This window comes from Aptenodytes forsteri, unplaced genomic scaffold (assembly GCF_000699145.1).
Source record: "Aptenodytes forsteri isolate BGI_AS27 unplaced genomic scaffold, ASM69914v1 Scaffold311, whole genome shotgun sequence".
In the NCBI taxonomy this organism is placed as follows: domain Eukaryota; kingdom Metazoa; phylum Chordata; class Aves; order Sphenisciformes; family Spheniscidae; genus Aptenodytes; species Aptenodytes forsteri.
In genome coordinates this window covers 330187-339624 of record NW_008795860.1, presented here as the reverse complement: position 1 = coordinate 339624, position 9438 = coordinate 330187, and positions in this window count along the sequence as shown.

Genomic DNA, 9438 nt, shown 5'->3' with positions numbered 1-9438 from the left:
CAGCCAAAAGTGCACTTTTGCTGGTATGGCAGGTATGCGAGGGGCTCTTGCTGGCCCAGCCCTCTCCCATGCCAAACCCCCATGCTGCATAGGCTCAGCCTGTCTGCCTGCACGGCAGGTACAGTGCAAATCTGTAGAGCTGATAGCCCAGGTTTCCTGCCACATACCAACTCTTTACATAAGGTCCTTTTAATAGGTAATGTTTTACACAGTGGCGTGACATAAAAATTCCAACTACACTAAAGTATACTTATATTTTTCAAGACAAACACTTGTTGAAGCACCCTGTTCTTGAAAAAACAGCGGCTGCACAAACTGTTGGCCTTGACTTTACACTGTTCTGCACTCTAAGTGGATCATACCAATAAAAGGGAGTCTGATATGTAATTAAATACGGCCAACAACACTTTAAACTGACGTAAACTGATGACAGTGTGCAAAGCACAGAGTGGGGACCATCAAGTCCATTATGCTTCTTTCAGATTTCTCCAGGTCCTCCTTCCCTGTCTGCAAATGAGGAGCCATACACCATTACTGGAAATGTGCACGGCAGGGAGCAGCCACTGCAACACGGCCCAAGCTTTTGGGAGGCTTCCAACAAATCTGCCATGTGTGCACAGTAAGCGAGGCACATCCCATAAGTGCTGGATTCTGAAAAAGCTGCACAGAACAAGTGCTCCCTGGAAGTGTCAGAAATCAAAGACAGAAATATCGGTGCCTTATGTCAAATATTCCAAGACACAAATTAGCAGTGCTGCCTGCCTGCCACGCTCAGCAGGCTGGCTCCCCATGCTCTGCCGATGGTGCGAACAGGATGAACGCATGCAACATGAGAAATACCGCTCTTGCTGCCCTGAGTTGTAGCGTGGCCACAGCGAAAACAGCTGCAAAAGTCCCAAATATTTCCAAAGATACTATCTGCAATGCTGCAGCACCACATACTCACTCCTATTATTGTGGGACTTCTCCAAAATAGAAGAATGTCCTGTCTTTGGGATTGCACTTGGTGTCAGGAGTCAGTGAAATAATAAAAACAAGTCCTGAGCACATACTCGGACATTTAAGACTCTGGTAACGCAGAACCAGGGTGCATTACTGATAATAACGTGTTCCATGGAGCATAAGCAACCATGGAAGATAAGGAACCATGGAGAATAAAACAAAGGTTTAATCCGGTTATTTAAATGACCAATTAATTCTACCTGGTCATTTATTATCACACAGGTAAAAGTGAAATAAGTAGAGAAAACCAAACCCCACCAAATCTGCCAGAATCTTCTGGTCTTGGTTTCAGGGCTAAATTTTCCATTTTGGACACCAAAATAAAGACATTTTTTAGAAAATACTGAGTATCTGGCACCTTTTCATTATTCCTACTGTGTCTTTTTAACTACACTCAGTATAAAGTACCATGTAATACATTCAGCACATGTTGTTTGCAGGGCAACACTCAAGACATTGAAGGTGCATTTTGCACCCAGGTTGGAAAGTGAGACTAGAGTACCCCATGCCTATCACTGCAGAAATCACTCCGATGCTTGTCTACAGGATGCGTGTCCAATTCAGAGCACAGAATGAACGGGGAATTCTTTAGGGAACTAAGCGATCTTCAAGTGAGTCTTTAAATAACCCGCATTTTTCATCTTCGCTGTATATCCACCCCTAATGTGCAGGTGCATGGCAACTCATTTAATCTTTAACATCTACAAGGCAGACATCTGCAGTGAGACCATTTTTAGACTCCCTTTGTAATCCATGGGCAGAAAGAGGTCCTTCCAGATTAAGCCTCCCGTGACATGTTTTCATCTTTTAGCTAAGGATAAAGAAAAACACCTGTAAAAATGCTGTCTTGTGCAACTTCTGCAAGGCCACCAAAGTGATTGTTCTCACCTGCTACAGGCGCAGCATCCATGAGCCCAGCTTCTGCAACACCCCAACTGGTGCAGAGGACAGAAGAGCTCACAAAAAATGCCACACCCATCAGTAAGACCCTTCCTTTCACAAATTTTGGGTATTGATGGTACTATTCAGTTTTTAAATTCTATCTATAACTTCAGCAGTCCAAGACAATTATCACCAGATGCACAATAAATGGTACTCTTATGAGCGAGGGATTGTGAACTGTAGTATCACATCTCCTTCACATTCTCATGGGGCTTTAAAATTCCTCAGAAACCTTGATCGAAAAGTGATCTTTGGGCAGCAAAACATAATTTCCTCACCCTTTTAATACAAGAAAATAGATTATTTCATTTCGTTCACATTTTCCAGAAATGTCAATGGTCAGATGACCAGAAGTTTCAAGTCTGAAAAGTTACAGTTACAGAACATCACAGATATAAAAACAGACACTTTGAAACTAAAATGCAAAGCAATACCACACGATTCTCATTGTCACTCCTATCTCTCAAATGCCCCACTTTGGACAAAAGTTTGCTGTCGAATGCCGCAAAGCAGACCAGCCTCAGTAGCTGTGAGCACTGAATTTTAAAAACTCTGTTCTTCCCCCTGAGACAACACCCACAGCAGCCTCCATCTACAGCCTTGTGAATCTTCCCCTTTGCCTTCCTTGGTAATCCCTACAGGGAGTCATCCCTGCACCGGGAGAATCAAAATCATCCTTCTGTGCCTGGAGGAGATGCCGTCCCCTCTTCGGCCATGGTTGCTGCTCCTCCCCAGCACGATCTCTCAGTGGCAGCAGAACAGCCAGAAAGCTCAAGGAGGTGCCACAGGCATCCCTGGGCAGGGCTGGCAGGAGACGGGAGTACCGGTTCCAGCCTGGCAGTTGCTCAGCCAAGTAGCTTAACTGCTAAACTTGTAGCATCAGAAGCTAAACACCGTACAGGTTTCCTGAGCACAACGCCGTGCTCACTCCCTAGTCACTTCAAAACCACAGAAGGGTTCAGCACCCACAGCCTTATCACACTGGATTAAAGACCAGATTCCTCTCCCATCACACAAGACTACATATTGGAGCGTGACTTGTTCCATGGAGTATCCTTAGAGGAAAGCAGTGGTAGCAGCTGCATTTGTACCCGAGATCGTCACACATCCCCTTGGTCCTTGTTGCTCTCTGTGACTTTTTATGTTGAGCTGATTTTTGAGTGGGGAGATGGAAGAACAAGAGAATGTGAGATAACAAACTCCAAGGATGTAAAAGAACCTGCTAAGAAAGCAAAGTGCCATTGCTGCATGCAGGAGGTACCAACGCCACGTACAAGGACCCCAGGCCTCAGGTGCTCACAGCCAGCCAGGTATTTTCCATACACAACCTTATTCTTCTTTGTATGGTCATCAGAAAAAGCTCTGTTGCAATAGGCACCAACATCTCCTCTCTTCCAAGTGTATCATACACACTATATAGCTCCCATGATAGCAGAGAGCAGCTCCAGTAGCTGCTTGTGCCAGCCCTTGCTGTGGCAGCACACAGCACAGCCGACACATTGTAGCACTGGCTACAGTAATGCTCATTTCTAGGACTGGCTGGATATTTTCTGACAAAACATTTTGGGGTATTTCTTGGTCAAAATACGCTTCATCACTAACGTGAAGAAAGAGAAATATAAACCATAATTTTTTTCTCCCTAAAAATAGGGGTTTCATCACAATACTGTTTCACATAAATGTTCGGAAGTTGAATTTTGTCATGAAATGGAATTCTCCTTGCTAATCAGCTGGCAAGTTCTAGTTTCTCCTTAAGCACACTGTCTCCTTGGATCGTATCAGCTTACGACAAGATACAGTTTGGCACGGAAATCCTCTACACATTCCCTGCTATTACAAAATAAATTAGAGGCATTATTATTTCTATGAATTCCTTTCATCCTTTTTCTCTATGACTACCTGAGCACAAAGAAGGAAGCAGTTCATGCCATGCCGTGCCTCCTGCAGCTGAACGTGCCACAACCTCCAGGCTAAACTGTTTGCACATTTCAGTGTCCATGTGGCAGATGTCACAGGTTGGGTTAGGTGAGGTGAGTTACCCCCCGAGTATTACACAGCAGTGGAAGTAATGTATAATACTGTCTGATGCCTGCACATGCACCACGCATCAGGGAGAAGCATGCAACTCCTTCCTTCCAAAGTGCCTCACGGTTCCGGTAAATCAAGCTGTGAAAGCGCAGACAAGATCGGTGGCAGCTCTCAGCCCTACTCAGTCCAGCTTGCTCAGTCAGATTCCAGAGCCACCTCCATCCATGCTGGAAGCACACACTGTGCTTCATACAGAGACTTACATCTGTGGGATGACTGAAGCTATAAAAAGTGCTGACAATTTTCAGCAAATTTGCATATGTTGCTACTGCTGCTGCTTATATAAGTGATTTCTAGCTAACCACAAATACAAAAAGCAATGCCCAAAATAGACTTTAAAACAAACCGCTTGCAAATGTGACTGAATGACGCATCTCCCCACCCCTCTGACAATCACTTCTCTAGAAAAGGCAGACACAACCGCCAGTGTTTCCCCAGAGGGTCCCGCGCAAAGCACCTCCTGGAGTAGATACCCCAGAGGTCTAACACCACCTCACCCTCTTGACATCTATACTGCCCTGCACCAATAAAGGTTGTGACAAACTGGGACACACCTGAGACTTGTCTTAAGGTTGCTCTCAGGTCTGGAGCTGTATAGATCTTTCTACACACATCACCAACCCAAGCATCTCTGATGCAGGTGGGGTGAGGAGGCAGTCAGCCTCTGAGTAGGAAACGTTTTGTTGCCTTCAGCTGTTAAGAAATCCCTCACTATCACACACCACATTCCATTTGCTCTATACCTGTGTTCACCATGGCAGTGCTGGCTTGAAGGACTGCTCATCACCTGTATCTGCACAGATTCCTCTTTGCACCAGGCTGAGAAGGGCAATTGCTTAACCTGGGACTGCAACAGTCTGGAACAGAGGGTCCCTGTATGGCTCTGCTCAAATGGTCAAAAGGTCAGGCAAAAACATAAAAGTATGCACAAGGGAGGAAATGATGAGAAGATGCAGCTGCTAGTCCCCGACTTTCAGGTCTCATGGCTGACATAGCTATAAATCACCAAAGGAGGGGTGAAGGTTGAAGCTGATGGTGTATCTACTCAATGGGGTATGGATCACAAGCAACAACATCCCTCCTTCCCCAAGCCCTTGAATTTGCAGAAGGGTGTTGCTTGCTCACAGACCAAGCTCAGTCAAAGCAAAACCGTGTGAATTTGGCAGCACTCTCTTGGATTCCTCTGGTGACAATGGATTCTCATGTTCAGGAAATACTGGTTGGGGGCTGCTCCTCCTTTAACCTACTATCTCCAAGAGCACAACAGTGTAAGAAACAGTACTTGGCTTCCCAGCACAAGGAAGACAAGGATATACTGGACAGAGTCCAGCAATGGGCCATGATGATGATTAAGGGATTGGAACATCTGTCATACAAGGAAAGGCTGAAAGAACTGGGACTGTTTAGCATCAAGACAAGGGTTGTTATCAATGTGTATAAAAACCTATCGGGGGGACAGTAAAAAAAGCAGAGACAGGCTGTTCGCAGTGATATCCAGTGAAAGGATGAGACACAATGGGCACAATTTAAGACACAGGAAATCCCTTTTAAACACAACAAAACTCTGTGAGAGTAGTCAAACAGATTGCCCAGAAAGGTTGTGGAGTCTCCATCCTTGCACATATTCAAAACCTGACCAGACATGGCCAGGGAAGCTGGACTAGCTGATCTCCAGAGGTCCCTTCCAACTCAGTGATTCTGTGAACAAGACTGCAGCAGCCTCCCTGACTGCTGCCAACCAGCCTCGGGGAACCCATCTGGAACCCCATCACAGACCTAATACCTTCCCTTGTTCACTTTGCTCTCTGCTTTTGATAATCTTTTTGTTATGCTATCCCTTTTGCTCTATGACAACTGTATCCTCTCCAGAGCTCGCAGAGACATCTTGTTTCTGGCTTATCCCTACCACACACTCCTCCAGTCCTCCTCCAGCTCTCATTGTTTCTGTCATTGCCATGAGCAGGAACCTCCAGACATCATTGTTTTATTCTAACCCACCACTGTGGGCTTGCAGCAACCATGGGAGCAGGAACCGAAGGATGCCAAACATCTTTACCTCTTTACCTCCCTGTGTCTCTCTTGCCCCACATTTACTACAGTTTTGGTCCTTTCCTTGATCATCTGTGATGAATGAATTGAAAACACATTTTTGCTAGTAAGAGAACTCAGGAGGCAAAGGCAGCAATCCCTCAGGAACACCCATCTCTAGCACTGGAGTTCGTTTCCCACAAGCTGCCTTCATGGCTTTCTCAGAGCTGTCCAACTCCACGTTTGCCATTAAAACCCGTTCTGGTTAACCACCAGCCATGGATACCTATTTTTCTTTGCAAGAGCCAAGAGCTACCGCTCAGTGTGAGTGCACACGAGGAGGAAGAGCCTGCCCTATCCTCAGCTCCTGGATAAGCCAGCTAGAGCCATGTGGCAGCATGCAGATGATCGGCACTGGCAGCTCCACAGCCTGGCTGCCTGTGAAGAGACGCAGGTGCTGTTGGTGCAGCACGGTTCCTCCCAAGTCAGAGACAGCATCAGGGAACAGTCATTTCTCCTCTTTCGTCCAGCAGGAACCAGCATGCTGCAGACTGGCTGCTAAACTAACTGCTCAAGGGTGGAAGAGACTCCCCTCTCAGCTGCTGTCCTTCATACCTTTCTCGCTTCCCTCTTTCAGCTCAGGACCAAAATTCAGTGCAGACTTCAGAGCAGCGCTGTCAGAGGAGATTTCAGTGTTGGTAAACATGAAGTCATATGAATGAGAAAATCCAGCCTGCCCTGTCTATACACAGTTACAAAGGCTTCAGAAGAAGGCTATCTCCTTTTGGTAGCACCCAGCCACCTGACAGACTTTGCTGTGAGAAGAAAGGGTATGTGCCGTGCAGGGCAAACCCTGCCAGCCCTGGCATGCCTTGGACAATGCCACAAGCCACGTTCATTCACTGCTGTGGCAGAAAATGCAGCCAGCTGTCCTTCGGGACAATGAGGTACAGGGCTCCAGAGAGAGGAGCACAGGTACCTGCTGGAGTGAACTGAGCATGGGGAAGTGAGGGCAGGACACAGGGCGAGAATAACATCTTCCTCTTTCAACAACAGCATGTGCTTAAGTTCAGCTCAGAACATAATGCTGAACCGTACCGAAAACTGCAGGGCCAAGGCCACCCAAAGCCAACGTAAGTGCTGGTTGGTACTGAAAGGAGAACTGTGTTCATGGCCCCATCCGGCTATGCATTGCCATCACCTCCCTGATGCCAGCTCCAATGTCAATGTGGTTGGACAGGGACTTGGATCAGAGAACAGAGGAGAGTATTTCTCTCGTGGTGTCTTTCCATTAGATCAGGTCCCTGAGCAAGCTAGCTGCATACCTGCACACAAGGGAAAGGCTACTTGCATGGAGCCATGAGAGAGAGAGAGAGAGAGACACACACACACACACACAGAGATCTTCTTCTCACACATCTACTCTACTGTAATGTGTGCCAAGTACCTGTGGTCCCAGAAATTTGGTTAATTTGGTTAATTAGCTCTCATTTGACATATTTATTAACTCCAGCTCATAGTCCTTATCAGGCACCACCTCTGGAGAAAAGGAAAACATGCCAGAGTGAACACTACTCGGCACTTGCCGTCTTTCTTACCTTCTTTCCGAAGGTTTGCTCAAGAGAAAGGAGGCTGGGCTGTGTGGACAATTGGTCTGCAGCAAAGTTTTCAGTGGTACATGAGCCAAGGGTCAGAAGGGCACATCTGGGGGGCTGCAGGCACCGATCTGAGCACAGTGCCACTTGCTCAGACTTAAGTAGGAAAAGAGGAGTTTCCAAGAGGGAGGTGATAGGAAAGCAAAGTTATTGTGTATGCAGAAGCGATTTCCCACTGCCTTTGCTGAGCAGAGTTCATCTCATCTCATGATACATTTCGCCTCAAACAATTCCTAAATTCCTGGTTAGAAGTGTAAATATTTAGCAATTTGTGAAACCACAAACATTCACATATCTCAGTAAATGATCTTGTAGGTGGCAAAACGGACAAACAAAAGGACTCCCACATTCTTAAACTAATAAAAAAATCCCAAGTGATTCCGTGGCACAGAAAAGTCCCTGGCCTCACTCTTGTAGCACCGAGTAGGGAAATTTTGCTTCTACCTTCCCGTCTTTCCAGGTAAGAATGAGAAACAGAAACTCAATAGAAACATCACAGATTTTTAATTCATTTGGACTAGAGAAACCAAAAGGCAATGCCAGATCTATAGGCAAAATGTCCTTTTGCACAGAACCTTTGTGCATTGCTCTGCACGCATCTGGTGGGCCCGGTTCTGCTCAGGGCTGTGCTTCCTGCCACTCTGGATTCCCCAGAGGGCGTGCATGGAAAACCTGGGGCAGGTAGTGCCTGCCTTGCATGTAAGCAAAGCAGGCTGTCTTGATTCCCCTTAGAAACCTGGAGGGCAAACAGGCTGACCCGAGAAACACTGTGCCGAGAAACCACTTCAGCCCAGTCACTGCAGGGACACTGCTTCAGGAGACCATTTCCATACCCACATCCTAGGTTAAGTTCCAAATGACAACAGGGTATGGCCAGTGAGGGAAGGACCGATGGGCTCACAGCAGGTTCTTGCTTTGGCGCATGAGATGCTTCAGATTTCACTTTCAGAAACGCAGATTGTGAAGGCACTCTTCATGGACATGTATTTTACACTCACATTGTGTCTTGTTTGCATAGGAGAGAAAGTAATAAACAAGTTCAGACACAAGCAGTCCTGAGGTGGGAATACAACTCTTGCCCTAGCTGTCAGGGCCCTGAAAACAACTGAAGCTAACAAAGCTTCTCAGCATCCTGACGGACAGTCCATGACCTTTGAGTCTGGGCAACCAACTCTAACTCTGCTGGGGCTCTAGCTGGGGCAATGCCACACATTCGGCAGCAAGGTATCTCCAGCCAGCTGGGGAATGGTTGCAACAGAAGGGACAGATCTGAATTACCTCTTCCACGACATAAAGCCAAGGGATGTTCAAGTGAAAGGAAGTGAGAGGGAGAGGGAAGGGGAGAGGGAAAGAGAGAGGAGGGAGAGGAACTTGCCCAGCATCTGGCCCACATGCATGACTGACAGGAGCTGCATCACCTCAGCCACTGACTTCTGCTGCTGTTTAGCAATTGAGAAAACACCAGTGTCCAGAGCAGCCCACAGCTCGCCGTGCACCCTGAACCCTGCCACTCCATGGCTACGACTGAGGGTACCAAAGGCTCCGGCTGCCAGAGTGGGGCCGGGCTGGCTGCTCCTTCTCCGACTGCCGCATGCTCTTACCCAGCACACTCCAGCCCTGGGGTGGCCGGGGCACCTGCCCTGCCCTGGACACCGAGCAGAGCGATGCCGAGGCGGGTCCGCGACCGCAACGCCGGTGTGCAGCCGCGCGTTCCCCCCGCCAG